The sequence below is a fragment of the Aythya marila genome (genome assembly GCF_965140915.1).
Source record: "Aythya marila genome assembly, chromosome: 8".
NCBI lineage: Eukaryota > Metazoa > Chordata > Aves > Anseriformes > Anatidae > Aythya > Aythya marila.
In genome coordinates, this window is record NC_139049.1 from 15769312 (window position 1) to 15791065 (window position 21754).

The 21754-nt window shown below is 37.8% G+C and overlaps 2 long non-coding RNA genes across 2 annotated transcripts; both read right to left on the reverse strand.

Annotated features, from left to right (window-relative positions):
• Positions 1-818: 818 nt before the first annotated feature.
• LOC309880658 lies at positions 819-7248 on the reverse strand. Its single transcript, XR_014318014.1, has 3 exons — positions 7193-7248; positions 3665-3858; positions 819-945 (listed from the first exon to the last, which is right to left on the reverse strand). It is a non-coding gene; the product is annotated as an uncharacterized lncRNA (long non-coding RNA).
• A 7228-nt stretch (positions 7249-14476) lies between these two features.
• Positions 14477-18395, reverse strand: LOC309881045. The gene is made up of 3 exons (XR_014318064.1): positions 18244-18395; positions 16438-16547; positions 14477-14605 (listed from the first exon to the last, which is right to left on the reverse strand). It is a non-coding gene; the product is annotated as an uncharacterized lncRNA (long non-coding RNA).
• Positions 18396-21754: the final 3359 nt, after the last annotated feature.

Sequence of the window (21754 nt, forward strand, 5' to 3'; positions counted from 1 at the left end):
GGCAAAAGAAGCCTTGGATAAAGCCGAAGTGAGAGAGTACTTTGTCTTTTTCTCTGTTTTGACAACTTGTTTATTGTGCTCCTTCCTTTTCAGATTTTCAGATTTTTGGGGGGGGGGGGGGGGGGAGGGGGGCAGGATTTAATATCTTAATTTTCCCTAAATGCAGAAGATCATATAGAAATATGCCATTTGCAGGCAGTTGTGCTGGCCATCACCTCTACATGCTAACACCAGATGTAAATTTGCTATACTGTATCTTGCTCACCTCCATTTAATAAGGTGACATTGTTTTTTTAGGAAGAACAGTTTAAAAACTGTCACAGAAACTGAAACTGAGCCAGCCAGGAAAGAAAAAGATGTTCCCTTCCTTAAAAACATCAAGTAGAATAAAAATGAAGAACAGATCTTGCATTTTCCACTCTTACTTGCACTATCTGCATGCTGGAGATGGCAAGAGAAAATAGGTCTGCTCTGAAATCTCTTCATTGCTCCTGAGTAGTCTTGTTTGCCCATATATCCAAACCTCTCATTATTCAGACAGACACTCATACTATTTTCACCTTCTTGCTTTGTTTATCCATGAAGGCATTTTTGAGTAGTTTTCTCCTTTAGCATGCAAATAGGTGTTATGATTTATGCTATGTTTTCTTAAATAACCTCCTATAGCAGACTCGCTCTTCTTCAACATACAGTCTCCAGTGCAGTTTTATTTTTTCACATGCATCAGGTTAGGTAACATTCATGTTGTCATTTCTCTAACCCCAGAACAGTGGCAGCCTGGCTAGAACTGAGCAGTACTTACACTAGAGCAGTCTGTCAGCCACGATGTTGACGTAAAAAAAGTTGATTGAGTGGCCATGGAAGGAAAGAAAGAGTTTGGTCTTCAAATCTCTTCAATCCTTGTCCTTTTTACTGAAACATTGTGTAATAGAAATATCTCTCCCTCTGGAATAGAAGAAACATCATATTTCTAGCCAGCAAGCACAAATTGTACAGTTTTGAGCCCATGCCAACCTTGACATGAACTGATAACTTCATAGATGAAAATAATAAAATCCCATTCTTCAAACCAATGATTCTTTGCCACTGGACATTACATTTTCAAATACTCAATAGGATTATATCATTGAGTTTTGTGCATTTCTCCCACAGGAATTACAAGTTGTAAGTACTAGTGCTGATCTATGAATTCAGTAATCAAATCCTGTTTTGCAAGTCAAAATGACAGAAATCTTCCATTATATGATACCAGAATTTCCAAACCAAACATGCCCTTGTAGATGAAAAACAAAACAAAACAACAACAACAAAAAAAGTGTTGTTATTTCAAGGAAAAAATAAATATTTGGTAGCTACTACTGAAACAAAGCAGAGTAAATACAGAAGGACTGACATATTGTACGTATTAATGGATAACCACTTCACAATTAGATCTGCTATTTCCCAAATACATGGACAGTATTTACGTTACAGCTTTATTACATGGAGTGAAAATATTCTGAAAACTTTGTCACTCAGTAAATATCTTGAGCTAATTGTTAACACTAGATGTTAAAATTTAAATGTCCAACTTCCATATCCTGTTGTACTTCATCATGTTATCCTGAATAATGTTTTTCTATTAAATATCTTTTTAAATTGGTTTTACTTTGCTTCACTATTCTTAACAAATCACTAAAATTTAGTGATTAAAACAAATCACTAAACTTGTCCTCAAGTCCCCTTCATCCTAGCACAGTTTCTTTTTTTCAACATAGAATGATACTGATAGTTAGATACCTTTGTTCTTTAACCGTGGGCACTAAATGTACCACATAACAGAGTTATAGTGACTTAAGTCATTCTTTTTGTGATAGTCAATGACCAGAAAATACTTCTGCAAATTCAGTAATGCTTCATCAGTCATTCCTTACACATTATAATAGTTTATTTTTAATTTTTTTGCTTACAAGTTTTGTCTCTGGAGGCTAGTGGTATTTTATATAAGCTCTCAGTTTCACAAAGGATAACAGCATTTATGATGGTAGCAACATGAATAATTGCTATCACCCAAGAGGGATGCAGAGCCTACCAAGTTCTTCCTTAAAATTTTGAAAAAAAAAAACTTATCTCACACTAGGGATTTCGTGGTTTTAAGTGCCTCCAACTAATGACTGTTGCCCTGCAGATTCACAAGCTATCCAGTGTTTTCTGGAGAAACATACAGGCTAAATTCTTTCCAGAATCCAGAAAACAACATTTGCTCACTATAGATAATACTTTCTACAGATTTTGTTAACAGCTAATGTTTCTTACATCTTGAATAATTATAGCCTTAAGAAATTTTACAACTTGTCTTTATCTTCCCTTTTTTCTCCCTCCCCCATGGTGTCATATGAGATCTGGCTGTGTACCACTAACAGCCTGATATGTTCTGGATATAATCTGGAGCCAGGCCATTTTCATGTTAAAATATTTTTAATGAATTTTAAATAAGAAGCTCTTACTCCATCTATTAAATATGTTTTATGTTATCTTCAGCTTTCAAACTGCCTCAGTTCATGAAATCTCCCAGAAATTTACAACTTATATACTACGATGTGATACCTAATTTAGTTTATGCTATGAAATTCTGATCCAGTTCCCATAGAAAAAAAAATGAAAAACCTTGTATTGACTTGAAAATTGGATTTGACTCTAAAAGTGTATAACTCTTTTAAGTAAGAATGAAAATTCGTGAACCTCTTATTTGAGAGAAGGAGAGAGATAAAGACATAATACCAGTGGAGTCAGCAGAGATAATGTGATATAAATTATTTCAGATAAATTGTTCCATTCTGACAAATGATCCAAAACTGCAGTAGCTGTTAAAGCCCCAGGTAAAAATCAAGACACAAAATAAAAATGATTTGCACGATAGAGACTCTACTTTTATGAACGTAAGATATATTCATCTCAGCATTTTCATCTTTTTCATTTTATGCTTGCATTTATGATCTTCTCTAGATTTTCTGCTCTTGTTTTCTTAGCAGTTGTAAACCTGCTACACTCTTTACTTAGGGACTTTGTGAACTGTTACAGATTCTGCTCGGAGAGTATATATTTCAATCCCTACAGAGCACTGCCTCAGCACTATAAGCTGACTTTTTGTTTAATTCATATGCTACAGCTTTCATATTTGCAAATGGTATTTCATGTAGGGATAAGTTTCCTGAAAAATAAACCTTGGCCACATCAGCAGAAGTCCTGAGGTCTTCCTGTGTTCTGCATACTATGGAAAAAATAGTCTTCCCGAAGGTTGTTGTTGCTTCCTCAGATCTTCCAGAAGGAAGCATAGCAGCTGAAAAAGTTTAAGTATTCTGTGCTGTTAAGGCTGTGTGTGACTGGCATTTGGGGATACACGTATTGCTATGAAGCACTTTCTGATACCTTTCATATAGCATGGGCCAGACTGAAGCTGTTACCACTTGGTGAGTGTGAAACACAGGGGCACCCATTTGTTTCCTCCTTATATAAAACTCCCTGCAGCATTACTATCTAATAGAACTATCACTGTGTATCTAGAACCATCCTGTAACAAGGCTGGTCCTTAAAATATGAATAATTGTCATCAATGACATGCTTAAGTAGAATCTGATAAAGTTTACATACTTTTATATTTACTTAAAAGACAGCACTAACTTACCCAAAATGTGGATTTTTGGAAAATAACGTTTAAAACTAGCAACACCCGAAGTGGAGCCACCATTAGAGAAAATTGTTGCTTAGGTTAGTCAGATTATCGGCTTTTTTTAGTGACTGAACTTGATCTGTTTCCGCAAGTGAAGAAGGGTATCAGATGTTAGGCCCAGCCGTTCCTCTGCATGACAGTTCCCGTAACTACAAAGAGTAAGAAATCACATTTGTGGTAACATTGAGGTTCTTCATTAAAAAAGGCTATACATTTAGCAAAGAACATAAAAACAAATTGTAGAAGAAAAGGAAATACTATTAGCAAAGACAGAGAATAAGGAAACCTGCCTAAGATTCATTTGATTAATACATTATGAGTAACAAAATAACCCAGGTAATGTTAAGCTTCCCAGCGTTAAGTAGCCTTATTAAATTCTACTTCTCTAATACAAAAATATATGCGTGTTGCAGCTATCTATTGTGTTGAAAAATAAATTATACTTTTATTTACATAATTCTCAGTAACAGCAGCATATTTTAAGAAGCAAAAAATAAAGTAATAATGTTTTGTATTTAGGTTCTGTTCTATAGCCCCTGGAGTTAAATGTAGTCTCCCACTGAATCCCCAGCATTAAACTGAGCTTTAATAATGTGAAGTGTTTCATTCTGGGGTGTGTAATTGCTCTCTGGCCTATCTGCCACTCACTGAAATGCTGTATTTACCACCTTTCTGTAGGTGAGAAACTGAGTATCAAAATTATGACTCAAGCTCTCTACCAGGTTTTACAGCACTGCATTGCTAGGAGGTTGTGGACAGCAGCAGTTGCCAGGAAAGATTTGCTGCTACCCGATCCTCAGCAGCCCAGACTCGGCAAAACATGAAGCAAGGGCAGATTGCTGCCAGCTCTTCCATTTGCATAAGGCAGAAAGTAATTTAGTGGCCATGAACGTTGTGTGTGGTGGAGTCATGGACCCCACTGGTGCTGCCCAGCTGCATCTTTTCCCTTTTCAAGGGGTAAAGCATGGCCAGACTGACACCATGCATTTGCAAGCATCTGCCATCTCTCTTTAGCAGCTAGATGCTGCCAGTTGACCGAAGACCCAAGCCTTAGATGAACTGTTAAAGGACTAAGAGTTAACATGAAACATTTGAAACCATATTCTCCTGTTCACGAATTCACCCCTTTTCGTATATTTTTCTCAGTGAAAATGATTTGTGAAGGGAGATAGTAGCTGTTTATAAATGTGGCAGCGTGTGCTATTACTGTGAAATACAAACCACTCCTGAAAAACATAAAATTATCTAAATTATGAGTGAGGCCGTTGAACCCAACAGTGCTGACATTTAGAACGGTAAATATTGGAATGAAGCAAACAAGTAAATAATGTCTTTCCACAAAACACTGCACATAATAATCGACTTTTTCAGTCCCTATTTTACTGTTATGTCGTATGTTAAATACTATTGCCAAATTAAAATATAAATTTCAAATTTCAAATGTTACAGAAATAAGTCCCACTACCTTGAGGAATTATTTTAAGGTCAAACACAATGGGCTCACATGTAAACAACAGCTTATCTTCTGTTATGGACATTCTGCAAAGACATGCAAAAACATTTCTACAGAGGCAAACAGGTTTGGATGGGGGGGGGTTATAGTACCCCTCTGGAGCATGTATTATTATACAAATACCAGTTTCTTTTTACCTGTAGCTTTGTTTATCCTAAAGTACTCCATGGCTCGTGTTATAGATATGATTGCTGATGGTATGGGGAAAGGTATGGGGAAAGATGGTGGAAAAGGGGAGGGAGAAAGGATGAAGAAGGCAACCCTCTTTCCCTCTGCTTACCCCACCATCCCTCCAATTCAATTCTCCTGCTTTCAGATGCAGAAGTACACAGTAGGGAGCGGTATGTGGGCGGAAAAGCTCTCCTGAGAGAACTCCTACAATTTTCAAGATGTTTTGTTTTTTTTTTTTTTTTGTCTGCAAAGTGTGAATACTATGCTCTGTACCACAACATTCAAAGCAGAGAGGAAATGTAAAAACCATGAATCCCTAGACTGCTTTTCTAGACTTCATGGAGGCCTGCAGCTCCCTCACAAGGGAAGCAGAGGGGCAGTTGCTTAGCTCTGCTCTCTGGGGACAGCGACAGGACCTGAGGGAACGGCATGAAGCTGGAACAGCCGAGGGTCAGTCTGGGTGTTAGGAAAAGGTTCTGCACCAAGAGGTGGTTGGGCACAGAGACAGGCTGCCCAGGGCAGTGGTCACAGCCCCAATCCTGCCAGAGTTCACGTGTTTGGACAATGCTCCCAGAAATGTGGTTTACTTTTTAGGTTGTCCTGTGGAGAGGCAGAAGTTAGATGCCATGATCCTTGTGCATCCCTTCCAACTGGAAATATCCCATGATTCTACATAATTTAGATTACAAAGACAATGTTCCAGGTACAACAGAGTCAGTGTGATGAGTTGAGCCCATCAACAGCTGTGCATCCAGTTTTGGTCAGTGAATATCTGAGGTTTATTAATAAGAAGCATTTATAATATTTACTAATGTATGTGCTATAACTAAAGCCATTTTTGCACTTCAAAGGAATTTGCACTGTATTTATTCCCTTTTAAGGAGTTTAATTTTCATCTGGAAACAGATTTCCTGTTTTGAAGCTTTAATATTTAAAATTAATATTATATCATATTAAGGTTGTTACCTAATGATTAAGACAGGGATTCAGCTCAGCTGGTCAAGTCACTTCATATCTCTCCAAGATGTCAGCTTTCATGAGATGAGATTACTAACATCTGCCTCCTTCATGCAAAGATGGGACAAGGTTTATTAGCTCTTTGTAAAGTTTGTTGAGTGAAGGATATTGACTTTGTGAAGTGAGGGAGGTTTTGCTGCTTCCTGTAAATTATCCTCCTGCACCACTGACCAGCGTAAGATTCATGTTTTGCAGCCCAAAGGAGGGGTTGTTGGGCTTTAGTGACCCACTGATTCACTCAGACACAAAGGTACAATTAGTAGGATGTACCTGAGCATTCAGACTTCAAAACCTCTACTCCAAAGGAAAGGCTGATGCCGGGTTAAGTAGCTCCCATGAATTTTAGCTTGTGCACTCCATAATGCACCACATACATGAGGCAGCCCAGCTCTTTTCTGAGTTTTGCTGTTACAGATGACTTTTCTCACTCTGTCACAACTCTGAATATAAGAGCCTTGCTAGTGTGATGTTTTGTGGGCTTTACAGATTTTTTTTTATTATTATTTTTATATTAATTTTCATGAAGTATTTGCACAAGACTTTACAAGCACGTTGCTTTCAGCAAAGGAGGTGTGTTTGTTTATTCTCAGATTGCTTTTGACTCACAGACCTTTCCCAGATTAACAATTATCTCCAAATTACATTCTTGGTTTCAAGCTTAAGGAGAACAAGCTAATTGCAAAGAGACTTTATGCACACAGAGCTATTAATTGCAGTTAGAGTGTTATATACAGGAAGGCTGAGAGAGATAAAATTTTGTTATCTGGCTGCAATCAACTTACACGGACCAGGGTTGTAAACTTTATTTCCCATCATATGACTTCTCGCTCTATTCCATGGTAGGCAGCCTTGAAAGACACCATTGTAATTTACAAGTCCTATTATATTTTCATAACTATTAAACTTCGGTGGTGATTTGCTGAGTATCCTGTACTTTATTTCCTCTTTCATCTTGGAGTGATTTCCCTTGATAAACATTCATGAAAATGCAAGCAAAGTTAATTGACACAATTTCCCATTTTTATTCTGAATGCAGTTGCTCTCAGTTTTACCCTGTTTGCACATGTCAAGGATCAATTGTCTCAGAGATAGACTTACTCTGCCTGAGAGAGAAAGCTCCCTGTTAATCATAACATTTTTCCACAGGCATTTCTGTGACAATCTCCCCCAGCTGTCCATAAGTCTTTTGCTAGTCATATTCATACCCAAAGATAGCATTAATCTTGTGGAAAATCCTCATAAAACTGAAAACTGTTTTCACTGTTAGAAATCAAGAAGCACTCCTTCCCTTCCACACAGCCCCATAACTTCTCCCTGAAAAGATGCATCCCAGAAAATAGATTTTCTAGCTCTGTTTTAACCAGAATGTATTTAAGAGTTTGCTTTTCTTTAGAGATTTACTTCTTCTCTAAGAGCCATGATGTCAAAAACATTGTTTGGCAGTGTTTCCTAAACAGTATTCATAGCACTCATTTGTCTCTAACCAAAGTTCACCAAATATTTAGTGACAATACCAACTACTCTTTCTTAAAAATAACAGCACCAGTTGCTGCATTCCTGAAGATTTTTATACCATTTCATATTAAGGTTTCAAAATAGGAAGATAACCAGAGAAAATAAACGTATATTTGTAACATTCAATTTTGTTTATGATGACATTATGTACACAGAATGCTTTCTTCAGACATGCCTCCAGCTTATGTATTATTTCCTTGCTCAAAGCCCTCCAAATATTAGTATGTCGACATCAGTACAAAAGCAGCCTCCAGCACCAAACTGTGATGCTAGTAAGGTTTGCAATTCTGCACTAAAATGTCTTACAGTTATGAGTGTGTCACTTTATTCTTACTATAAGCTATAAAATATCATTACATTAAGAATTTGCAAATATTTTCAGTTCCCTTCTTTTATAAGGGAATGTTGTTACCATGCTCCTACAGATTCCTGAGTTTTAGCAATTTTCTAAAGCTTCTCCACAACAAATTCTGACTTACACTTGCCAGGCAGTTCTGCTGTTTTCCTTTTTGCTGTAGCTGCAGGAGCCAACCTGCTTGCCTTTGGGTTCCAAGAACAAGAACATGCCGAGTTAATCAGACAAGAGATTTCCCTGCCAAGGAATGGACAGAGTCAAAGAATGTCAAGAAAATTTGTGCATTCAATCCCATCTGATCTCAGTTCTCACCTCTCTAATCCCTGCAAGGCCAACCCTGCTGAGATCCTCCTGCTATGAGAACTAAGGTATCTGGACACCTTGCAAAGCTGGGCTCATTGCTTGAAGGTAACCCATGATCAAACGATTAAAAAATTGGCACTGGGGCATTCTGGGGCATTCTAAAATGTTTTTTTTTTATTAATTGTTTATTTGTTACTGGAATGGTATAGCAAAATAATCCATTCCCTGCTGATTGGATTTTCAAAGTAAGGCCACAGTTTTAGCATTCAAATTTGGTTTTCTTTAACATTAAATCCCCAATACTATTTTTTTGGAAGTACCTAAGTCCTGAAGAAAATGAAAAGCTTCAGGTGATTTTGAAAATATCATCAGGCCTCTGTATTTTTCACATGCTTAAGCAGCAGCTTTTTCTGTTGGAAGAGACACAGGGGTTAGTCTCTTCACCCCAGCATCTCTAGATGAATAGATGTAGAAAGCAGTGGTGCTTTTCTGTCTCATTCATCATCTGGGCAGAAATTATGCTTCTTTAGACAGGTATTGGGCCATGATTGTGTGCTGCAGATAGAGAGAGATGAATACAGAGACACATACAAATCTACTCTACAGCCTGATTGGGAAACAGGATGTGAAGGGGGAGCATTTATTTGTACAATGAAACTTTTTCTACAGGCTTTAAAGTTCCACATTACAAAACAGTCACTGATAATGACATATAAGTACAGGTAGTACGTATTCACAGGTGATTAGATCAGAAACAGGGATTTTCTCCATACAGTGGATGACACCTAAGGGGGCTTGTGAATGAAAGTGGTGAAACAGCTGTGTGTGTAATGGGAGTCAGCCTGTGGCAGGGGTGCTCAGGCATCACTTTGTGAAAAGGTCGCTGAGACCTCTTCCCTGCAAACTCTCCATCCCACTGGCTCCAGATCACAAACCAAGAGGCTCATCCACTCTTCTGTAGCCACTCATGTTCAAGGACTCACGTTATTTCTATATCATATAAACTAATGTAGAGTAAGAAATTACCTGGTTACATATCTCACTGTTCTCTCTGGTATGAGCTGATAATCAAGGGTGGGCACACCACTTCCATGCAGCAGCTGCAGGATTAGTATTTGCTGTTGAGAGATACAAAACTGGTAAAATATAACAGCCTAACGCAAAACCTCCTGAAGTTTGCAGAGTGACACCCAAAGATTTCAAGGGGATCTTGCTCAACCTCAGAGCACCAGATTTTCCAAAGATATTTAGATGTCTAATGGGATTTTCAAAAGTACCTTAATAGATTAGGCATCCAGTTGCCCTGAGATTTAGGCACCTCATTTTTTTTTCATTAGATCTTCATTTGAAAATGTGATGTCTGGGTGCCAGCTGCATTTCTGGAAATCCACCAATCTTTGCAAATTTGACTGCTAGCAGTTTGCCAGTGAGCACCTAGTATGTCAGTGAGCAAACTGAAGAGCACTAGCTCTCAATCACAGAGCCCAGTGATTGTGGCTCTCTTTTTGAAGCCTTAAGCATTAATGAAATGAGGATGTCTGACTGACATGAATAAAAATAACTGTAAAGACATCAAAAGTAATTCCATGTCCTGTGCATTCCACATTAAGTCTTATGGGAAAAGGAACAAGTATTTGTACTCTAGAGAGAAAGAAAAAATCCACTTTAGGTTTTGGCTTTAAAAATGCAAATTAATTTATTTTTATCTCATTCGGATGTCTGCTTTTATTTTCCACAGAGGCTGAAAACACTCTGTGCATAATTTTTTTTTTTAATTTATTTTATTTAAATCCTTCCTTTAAGGTTCTAAGCCCTATACTGCCTCTACTTCTTCATGGAAATTTTTACCATGACCAAAGAGGAGCAGGCTCAGTTAGTATAATTTCACTTTTCACTTTAATTCACTTGGCCTTTGCATGGACCTACATAGTTGCTTCTGATTTGCAAGGTTGCTGCTTTCATCTGGGCAAAAAGTGGTTGCTAAGCAGCAGTATTGCTTTTGCAAATGCAGACCCAGGGCCTGATCCTGCACCAACTCGTACATGTGCTTATTCACAGGTTTGTGCCCAAGGAATGGAAAAAAAGTTTCTTATGCATATTTCCCACCTACACAAATGTATGTCTCTGTACAACTGACACAGGTGTGTGCATGCGTGTACACATATGTATCCACAGAGAGAAAAAGGAACGGTGTTTGTGTGATATGCATTTCTGAGTGCATTGGCACAATTTGGCTTAAAACCTAGTAGCTGTTCTCTTAAATGAATAACTAATTGCCTGTAATTGTGGTGGTGGTATGCAGCAGATCCACTGACTTGTGCCTTCAAACAATCCGTCACAAAAGCCTTGCATCAGCTTTTTGTTGTGAGCTTCTTGCCAGACTTCAAACACAGAACTGAAAACCTTTGAAGCAAACAAACGATGTTCATAATGTATACGAGAACTATCAAGTAATGTCTCAGCCAGTAGTGCATGGCTGTGTCTCTGACATTATTTATACTAAAAATCACTCATTTGTTGAAATTCATGCAAGTGTGCAAGATGCACAAGTCTAATATTGTTTCGAAATTTCTCTCATTTCATGAAATTTATGCAAGTGTGCAAGATGCATGACTCAGTAATAGCATTTGGAGATTTCACTCATTAATTCTTCACTGAGTTTTTACATTTGGTCTTGAACACAGCAGTCAGGAAAATTCATGCTGTTATTTTCATCTCATAAAACAGACCAAAAGCCTTAGAGAGATGAGTGCAAATACATGAATTAATTTTAGATGTGCAGGTGAAGTAACTTTAGCAAATGTAACGTAAAACATGCGAAAGCCACCATTCCATATAGTACCAAGAACTGGTGTGTTTTTAATATTCAGGCTGCTTTGTATGCTTTACCTAATTCTCAGCAGTGCCCTTGAGAGGTGAGTCAAGTATCTGGGTGCTTGTGCAGAACCACGGGAGCAAAAGCACTCCAGTGACTGTGTTAAACAGTGGGTTGGATTGAGCAGAGGTGTCATAAATTCCTTGCTTTGTGAGCCTTGTGGTAAATAGGCTGGACTGCAATCCATAAAACTAACTCATAAAATCCCCCAGATCTGGCACAGGCTGCCAGGTGACTTCGGGCAGACCACGTAGTTTATCCACATGTTGTTTTCTTTTTGTGTATAATGCACTGCTCTGGCTCAGCGTTGTGGCACAGGGGAGATAGTGTTGTAGCAAACCAGGCTACATACACATGCCTGACAGCTCTGGATCATTAGGGGACTGCACACATGCACATGTGTTTAGGTAACAGTCTGCAGATCACCATGTTCTCTCTTTCCTCCACCAGCATCTGCATTTTTGTGGCAAATCATGCAGTCATGAGTATTAAATGACATGGATGTGAACATTTTAAAGTGTAGTCACAATATCTGACAAGGAACAAGGTTGGTTGTGGGTTTTTGTTGTTGTTGTTGTTTGTTTGTTTGTTTGTTTTGTGTGTGTGTGTTTTTGTTTGTTTGTTTGTTTTTTTATCAGGCTTCTGCCTCACTCTTTCCCTGTTACTTTTATAAGAAACAGGAGACTGCAGAAGATCACAGAATCACAGAATCATCTAGGTTGGAAAAGACCTCCAAGATCACCGAGTCCAAACTCTGGCCTAACACTAACAAGGACTAGATGAACTTAGAGGTCTTTTCCAACTTTAATGATTCTATGATTCTATTCTGTGACTGCAGATTTTGTACAACTGGAGAATCTTTCAGCATCAAACAAAGGCTGGGGCCATGGTTTTGTTGAAATGAGCCCCTGTATGCAATCCCATGGACACAGAAGAATGGGATGATATTACTTCAGAAGAGCATGATTAATTTGGAGTACATGCCAGTAGCACTTAGCTCAGGTAAGATCCCTGGCACAAAAGTTGGAGCAAAACGAAACAAGCTTCAGAAGCAAACACTCTCACATTGTTGTGGTACTAAGGCCAGTTTGTAAAAACTCTGAAGTACTATAGAAAGAGACAAGGAAAAGCAAGGGTTAATCATCAGGGCTTGTCTCATTAATCCAGACAGGATTATACAATATACTTTAGTAAGCATAAGTCTTCCCCTGTATGTGTTTATTACTTTTTCAGACTACCCACCTTACTAAGCTTTAATAGTTAATTAACAATATACGAGTACATTGCCACAAGAGTGGGACTGTAGCCTAAACTCATATTTTTTTTCCACTGCTGCTAACATGAATTCACTTTTACAAGGTATTCCAGTAACCAACATTTTAACCACTCTGATGCTATCTTGGTCCGACATGGTCTAGACTGCTTGCTTATCTAAAATAACTTCAGCAGCCACTCAGTAGCTGTGTTCCACCACTGATTAAATGAGATACTCCTAGTACCTCCAATCTGAATTGTAGATATATGCAATCATATATACTTCTCTCATATTCTATAGAATTGTGTAAATGTCAGAGTTTAAAATGACTTTGCATTCTTAGCACATGAAAACTTAATGCTTTGGCCAAATCTCCAGTTCTTGGAAGAATTTATTGCTGTTTCTCTTGTGTCAAAAAGCAAAACTGATTTGAAGTATATTTTTAAAAAGCCAGTAGGAAGTTAAAAAGAGAAGTCATACACGATTCATGGTCCTGGAAACAGCTGTACTGCTTTTGGTAACAAAGGGCTGTTTTTATGCCTTACGTAACTTTGGCAAAATCAATATGCTGCAAACGTACTGAGCCAGAAAGGAATTTGACCCCAAATTTTAAAAATAATACAAGCTGTCCAATCTTATATCTTTAAAATAGGGTACTTGTCTCTCCAAATATCTTACTATCATTTCCAGAGAAAAGAATGAGTGATGTGTCTGTGGTAGATTGGGTCACCGGGGAACACCACAGATAAGGATGGGTTCAGGGTTAATCACTGTTACATCAGGATTGTTTAAGAACATAAGGCTTGTTGATCAATTTAAAAAAAAAAAAAAGACAAAATACCAAGTTGCACCTAGTCTAACTGCAGGCATCTTCATAGACATAAAAAGGGTTATATGAAACCACCAGGCAAATGCATCTGTACAGCACCTACCTGGACATCAATTTCCAGAGATCTCTGTACAGGGCTCTCAAAACCGCTCACTTCCACACTTCCCAAGTATTCTGAAAATCAGAGCATCCTCTTTGGTCCTTTTTTTCACTCTAATTTGCAGAACCCCATAACTCCATGTCTACTGGAGGTATAGGCTGATGTGATAGTCCTATCAAATCTCTCAAAACTGTTCCTTTACTGCAGTTTTTGGATCTGCTCCTGGAAAATAAAAAGGCATTCCAAGTAATCCAGCGGGCTGTGCAATAAACTGTTGTAGATTATCTCAGCTGCAGGAGAATCCTCAGTCTTGTACAGCAGCAAGAGATGGATCCCTTCATGGAACAGCTAATATTCTTATCCTTTTCCATTCTCCTGAACAGAAAGTGAGTACAGCTGCAGCTGGTATGTCTTCTTCCTCTGTAGCTCATTTTCTGTATTTTATCCATTTGAATCATATATCCACTACCAAAATTATAATCCCAAGATAGTGAAGCATCTATCCAAAGGCTCATGGCAGTGCTGTGCCTAATATCACAAAACTTGGAGACAAGTTGCTGTGGGGCAGTCAATCCTACAGGTCTGTTTCTGTCTTCACTTTGTGCTTGGCAACTGGTTTTGGTGGTGTACCAGAGTTGCTGTAGTCCCTGAAATCTGCAGCACACCTGATTCTCATGCGGTATTTCCAGTACCACAGCGCTGAGTGGAGGCAAAGGCTAAGTAGGCAGGACTCTGTGCAGAGCTCACTTTCTTCTGCCACATAAAATCAGGACATGTTTTCCATATCTAGGAATAGTATTCATACTGTCTGATCTCCCGTTCCTTTAGATACAGCAGCAGCTGCACGCACAAGTGTACCAGTGGTCTGAGACAGGAAAGCAAGTGTTTCTGCATCTGTCAGGGGGTTTGTGAAGGAATGGGTCTCACTTCACCACTTCACCACCTGCTTTTCTAACCTAAATTCTGGGTAAGGGAGGGAGACAACAATGAGCATGGGAGCAAGCAGAGAGTGATCAGAAGTGAGAGGTGACAAGAAGTTTGATAATAAATGAAGGGTTTTCAGGCAGCAGACCTAGATGTGTGCCTGGGAATGTAAAGGGAGACTGGAGAAAATGACTGAAGACCACAATGAGCTAAATAAGTCCTAAGCTAAGGCGGAGTTAGAACTGGCAAAGTCAAATTCGTGAAGAGAGTTAATTTTAGGATGAAGATGAATTGAGTCTGTAGGTGGAGAAGGATAAAGGAAAGTGATATAAGGACTGCATCTGAAAAAGGAAAAACACCACAAAATGCCAAACAATACCACTTCCATTCCATTTTGTTGTCTGTTCTGTTTGTTTGTTTTTTTACTTCAGAAATCCTGGAAAGCTTCAGAATGTTTCCTTCTTTCCCTCCTCCCACAGTCTTTTTGCTATGATCCTACTGTTACCAGGATTCTTCCACCAAACATACACTTTCCTAGTCCCAGTGTTTTATTTTTCAAAGTGGTGGCTAGGAATACTGCACAATACCTGCAAGTAGCCAGTTATTTTGGCCATCAGCCTTCACTGATGACTTCAAAAAAATCTCAGGTTTTTAATCTTAGCCAAACTAATTTCTGGGTATTTCCTCCTTAAGATCAGGCTGAGTCACTCAGATTCTTAAGGTGGTGCTCTTCTGGTTATAGTTACACAGAAGAGAAAAAGAAGCATGCATACATGAGTCATTTGCTTTATTCTTTCTTCACAACAGAACAATAGTTGTATGGTGAAAGTGTTGATAGAGGACTTGGGTAATCTGAATTTAATTCATAATTTTGCTATGCACTTCCGTTGTGATTTAAACCAATGGCTTAGCTTTGTTAAGCCTCAGTTGCTTAAAATGTAAAATGAGTCTATAAATCTGAATCATTTTGAGACTACAGTCATTAATCTTGGTGATGGGATCAGATACTACAGTGGGGAAAACTTTAAGAAAAGTAACTATAGTTACTGTATATAATATAATATACTATATAGTATAGTAGAATTCCAAGTAATGACGGCATAATCCTGATCAGCTCATAAAAAGAGAACGATTACAAAACTGAATGAGATCGAACTTTCACGTACAGGTTTGAAATGTGTTTTCCTTCCATACATTGTGGCTGCAACTTATAGTTACGCCACTTCCCTTTTCCTGTCAAGCACATTTTCACATCTCATTCTTGCTGTCATTTATAAGCAAAAGGAAAAGATAAGGCATCCCATAAAAGTACTACAATAGTAAAGCCACAGAGAATTTGTAATTTATCACTTTGTTTTTTTCCAAGTGACATAAAAGCAGACAATGAAAATTTCTGAAGAACATTCAGAAGACAGACCATAAATGAACAAGACAAAACAAGAGAAATGAATAAGAGATAAACGTTAATAGATGAAGATACATGATCATTCTCAGTTTCTCTTTGGAATTCAGGCCCCAGCCATATAAAGTGAAAATGTTTTTGTGGACTGATATAAAATGAGCATCTGCCTTGTTTGCTGTAGTGACCACTAGAATTCACAAAAGCTGAATACACACTCTTGATTTTGGAGAGGTTGTATGTTATGTTTGGTCTCCATGCATTATCTGAAGACTGCTGGTAGAAAACACGATTAACATTATCTCCCTTTCCTAAATATATGTCTTTCCCTTTCTAATATTAGAAACGTACAAAATAATTAAAAATGTAAATCATGCTGCAATTACTTTAGTAAATTGGCTAAAATCAATGTGTAAGAATGATCGGATGGGTGAAGTAAGTGTTACTAAAGTCTATTATTTCACGCAGTTACCCAAGAGGCCAGTTCTTGGTCCAGCAGAGTTCAAAGGTAAACATGCTTTCAACTATCACAGGAGTAGAAACTTGATGTTGCTGGGCTGGGATGGCTGATGAGCTTTAAAGCTGGAACAAAATACACATAGCTATCACACCTCGATAATCATCTTGGCACCAGACACATTTTTATACCATCACATTGCAAACATTTAATCTTAGGTATGATGATAACAAAACAGTCCTTAAAATGAAGGTCATAATGTGGTATTTCATCTTAATAAAGACTGAATTAATTAAATTCCTCTCCTGAGCATGCTGGTATGCCTATATATAACACTTAAGAACAGCAGTATGTCATATATATATTTATATAAATTTATTTATTTATTTATTTATTTATAGATTTATATAAAATTATATATTTAAAGAAATAAACTGATCATTTCACTGCAATGTGTTTGGCCAGGTAACAACACTACAAATACTCCAGTGAAATATGAGGCAGCCTGTAGCAGTTACCATTCTCTGTGCTAAAAGAACATTGCCAAAAAGTGAGATGTATGACCTTATAATGGAATTTGCAGTCCTCAGTAGAGTAGATATACATGACACCGAGTGTTGCATTTAGTTCACTCCCATTGGCAGCCAGCATGCTAGAATTTTAAATTTCTGCAACCTTTTTGTCTTCTTTCAAAACTGTGCTGTAATGCAGATTTTTGGAGGCACACTAGTGCTGCAGAAGAATTGTTTTCTTTTGCTCCAGACATGTGCCTTTACACATGTGCTGCTCTATCTTCCATGAAACTTTAAGAACTACTCCTATTTACATTTGCTTGCAAGTCTTCAAAGTACATGGTTATTTTCATTACACACTTTTTCTGTGACTGCATTACATAGTGTTGGCAACATAAAGTTCCGTCTGTGCATGAACTGATCCTTGATTAAATCAATATGTGGGTAAATTAAATGTAAAATCAGCCTGCTTTCTTCCTGTTTGCTTGTATTTAAATTAATAACTCTCACTAAGGAGCTACCGGTGTCCTTTAATTTTAATGGTGACAGTTTCCTTAGGTATTATCAGGTCACCCTACAGACATTCAATATGAACATCTGTTAAAATTGTGAGAAATTTCCTCATGCTAGCATTGCAATCAGAAGCTACTAGCCTAATATTAAAAAAAAATCAGAACTGAGAATAGTGACCTTCACAATTTTCAAAAGGAAGTATGTAAACAGAAGGGGCCTTAGGTGCCTCAGTTATCCTTTTAGCATAAGCACTGAAGAGATTCCTACTGCAATAAATACAATGACATCCTTATATCACCAAGTTTTTGTAGCTTTCCTTACACGTCCCCTGTCTGCCATATACTTCAAGATGCGCCCTGGCCTCTTCCAAGCTACTGAGAAAGAAGAGAGCTGCTAAAGAAACAGGGAGTTACCACCTCTGCAGAGCAGAGAAGATCTGGGCAGCAAAAATCCAGCCCTCCCACAGATCTCAGGAGGGATATGCTGGAATTAACAGTGTTATAATCAAGGCCGTGCTGGAAGTGGTTCGGTACAGCTCAGTACAACCAGCTGTGAAAATCACAGGCAGTTCTCCAACCTCCTCTTAAAAATAATTTCCATCATTTGCTTTCTGCTGCACCTCCCTCTCATTGCTCCCTCCCAAGAATTTTGGGTCATCCCTAGTATGAATCACTATGCATCTGACAAATGCCACACCCTGCGCTTGCAGAAGTCCCACAAAACTCCTGATTAGTGGAGACTGCCCCAATTTTCATTTTCTTGCATTCTCTCTAGATTCGGGAGTTGGGAAACGTACTTTTTTTCAATGTTGCCAGTTGCATAGACTCCTTTTGTGATCTCACACAAATCAGTTCTCTTCAAGGAGTCCACTCATCTGTGAAGAAAAAAAAAAAAAAAGAGAGAGAATAAATATAAAATAATTATCTTCTCCAATGCATTTCTATGCTGCTGAATTAATTTACATACTGTTCTGAGGTCTTCAAACAGAAAGCATTCTGGAATTGCAAAGTATCATGACTCATGAAAGAAATCATCCCAACAGATACTCTGCTGGCTAAACTCTACCTTTGGTTCAAAGACAGCTTATTTCTGTGAAAGCATTGCTCAGGCATATTGAAATCCACAATATAGTGCAGTTGTAGCCATCATCAATGTTTTTGGAAACAAATCATACCAGTAAAAGAGACATTTCACAAATGTTAAACGAAGAAACAAACAAACAAACAAAAAACATGTTTTATGAACTCCTGACATGGATGAAGTCAAAGAGGATCTAAGTCCATGTATAAGAGAGTTATTTTTTCAGATACTACCAAACTACAGCATAATACAGCATGAGGACACAGTTCTAATAACTGTCTGTGTTCTTTGTATTCCACAGAGGGAATAAATTATGAGTTTTTAGGTTTAATTCATTGCTATTGATCAAGAAACAATATAGCTCATCTTTGGCTTGTTCCTGTGCACATCTGAAAAACAGACTGAAAGGAGGCTCTCTCATTAACCTTTTGCCTTTCTCTCAGGATGATCTACAACGGGAATAGCTTTCCTTTTGCAGGTCTAAAAGGATATTTATATTTTTCGTATTTTTTGAAATGAAATTGCTCAGAGCATTACTGTGGTAAATGCATACAAGCCAAGTTAAACTTTAGAAATAATGCTACTCTTCTACTTGTGCAGAGATAATATATGTATAGTCTGGGTTTTAAATCAATTCTATTCACATTAGCTTTAGAAGTTAGCACTATGTTAAAAAAAATAAAGGCAATAGCTTTTTCTTCAAGATTGTAGAAACACTGAAAAAGGAGCTTTGCTTGAAAAAAAGCACCAAAACGGGATCTTTAGACCTACTAGTACAAATCTTTGCTCACTGCTGCCTGGAGCAGTTGCTGAGCTTAATTAACAGTTGCTTAATGGAAGAGGATGCTTAATTCTCTTTTATCTTATGAGAAAAGCAGATAAAATGACCTGATTGTTCCTGAACTTATAGCCTTTGTGTTATTTTAAAAGCCAGCCCAAGATGGCGATGATGAACAGTGTATTCCTCACAACCACTGGAATGAAAATAATCTAGATACCTTAAAGGAGGCTGTAGCGAGGTGGGGGTTGGTCTGTTCTCCCACGTGCCTGGTGACAGGATGAGGGGGAATGGGCTAAAGTAGCACCAGGGGATGTTTAGGTTGGATATTAGGAAGAACTTCTTTACTGAGAGGGTTGTGAGGCATTGGAATGGGCTGCCCAGGATAGTGGTGGAGTCACCAACCCTAGAAGTCTTTAAAAGACGTTTAGATGTAGAGTTTAGTGATATGGTTTAGTGGAGGACTCGTTAGTGTTAAGTCAGAGGTTGGACTCTGTGATCTTGGAGGTCTCTTCCAACCTAGATGATTCTGTGATTCTGCAATCTGTCTGGAAGCCCAGTCCTCAGTGCAGGAATGATCTCACAATCTGTTAAGAGGGTGCTATGCCTGCTACCAAAGTTGTATGCTAGTGCTTCTAATTACAGTAATCAGTTAAAGACCAGATTAGGGATGTAAAATTCTGCAGAAGTGCAAGTGACACCACTGGCAGGAAGCAGCCTTTTCTAGCTGCTATGCCATAATGGGATTCACCGGTTCTTGGCACAAGAGGCAGCTGCCAGATTTGCACGTCTCCCTTTCTTTTGCCTGTGTGATCTCACAATAATGTAACTTTTCATCTGGTTAGAGGCAATTAGGTGTTCCCTTGTTTGTTTGTTTTCCAGAGATTTCCAAATACTACTATCCTAATGCTTGAGAAAATTTGCATAGTTGAAGATTTCTGATTTATTTTTTAGATTTTTTCATTAGATCCCTGAGTGAAAGTAATGATGTAGTTTCTGTGGTGAAAAAAAAAAAAAAAAAAAAAAAAAAAGAGAGAGAGAGAGAAGGAAAAAGCTAATTGGGAGCTACCATATGGCAGTACAGCCAACAAATATATTTTGTGAAAGCAACACTAAGGACAAATAGTACAAAGCTCTTACTTGCATGCACAGCCAGAAGCTGGCAGAAAGTTTAAGGGTCATGAAGGCAAACAATTTAAGAGCAAACAGTTTTACAGCCTTTTATTGGAACACTCTGAACAGGATGTTTCTGCCAAAGAAACTATTGTCCTTATTGAACCAAGAAAGACGCACATGTATATGGAACAAGTCATCATTTTTATAATGAACAAGTACAATATATTTGCCCAGCAACCATAAATGAATATAGTTTGAAATCAGGAAAGAGTTAAGGAAATGTTATTAGTTAATTTTAACCAATAACAAAATTCCACGTTCTACAGGAAAGCCATTAACTGGAGATTTATTTTTTTTTAAAGGAGGATTCCTGATCCAGCTCTTGAGAAGCTCTTGAACACGCATAGTCCAAAGGACTGAACTTAAAGCAAGTCTCCCTTATGTGTCCCACCACATTTGCTGGTGGATCAGATTTCGATATCAAATTTTGATTTGTTTCCCCAGACAGCAATGGCATGACAGATACTGCTTTGTGAACACTATTACACAGTTTACATACGCAAATCCAGTCTGTCAGATTGGCGCTACACCTTGGTTAAATACCATTTAAAATATTGCAGGCCAAATAAAGATGACTTGTAACATAAATAAAGGTGGTATCTCCATGCACTGAATGCATACACTGACAGTCACCATGTAAGAATTGTCTTGAAAGAGCTAAGAGCTATACTTTTTCAAAAATTGTAGCTATTTTCTCAATGCAAGATACATCTGCAGATTGGAGCTCCCATGATGCTTTATGATAAAAGCTGTGTTTCTGAGATTGCAGGAATGATCCTTCAAGGACAGGTAGCTAGATGAAGCTATTTTTTTTTAAGACACTAACAAGTGGCTCTGTCAGAATCCTGGGCAAATTTCTTATTGGCTTAATCCAGTGTAATTAATTAAAAATTATTCAGTTTATTATTCAGTTTATTAATTCAGTAAATTAGATGAGACACAATTTATAATCTTGGTGTAGAAGAATCATAGAATCATTCAGATTGGAAAAGACCTCTAAGATCCTCTAGTCCAACCTTTAACCTAGTACTGGCAAGTCCACCACTAAACCATGTTACTAAGATCGACATCTTCACATTTCTTCAAGAGAGTCTCTGGTTTTCCATCCAAGACAAAACTATTTGAAATCAAGGAAGTTCATTGTGGTGTCTCCTAAAATTATGGAACAAAGTTGTTTACACCCCTTAAGAAAGATGAACAGAGACTTGATAGAAAACTGGCATTTAAAATGTAAGGACACAGTTATTAACACTATTCTTCCATACCGTGTCTA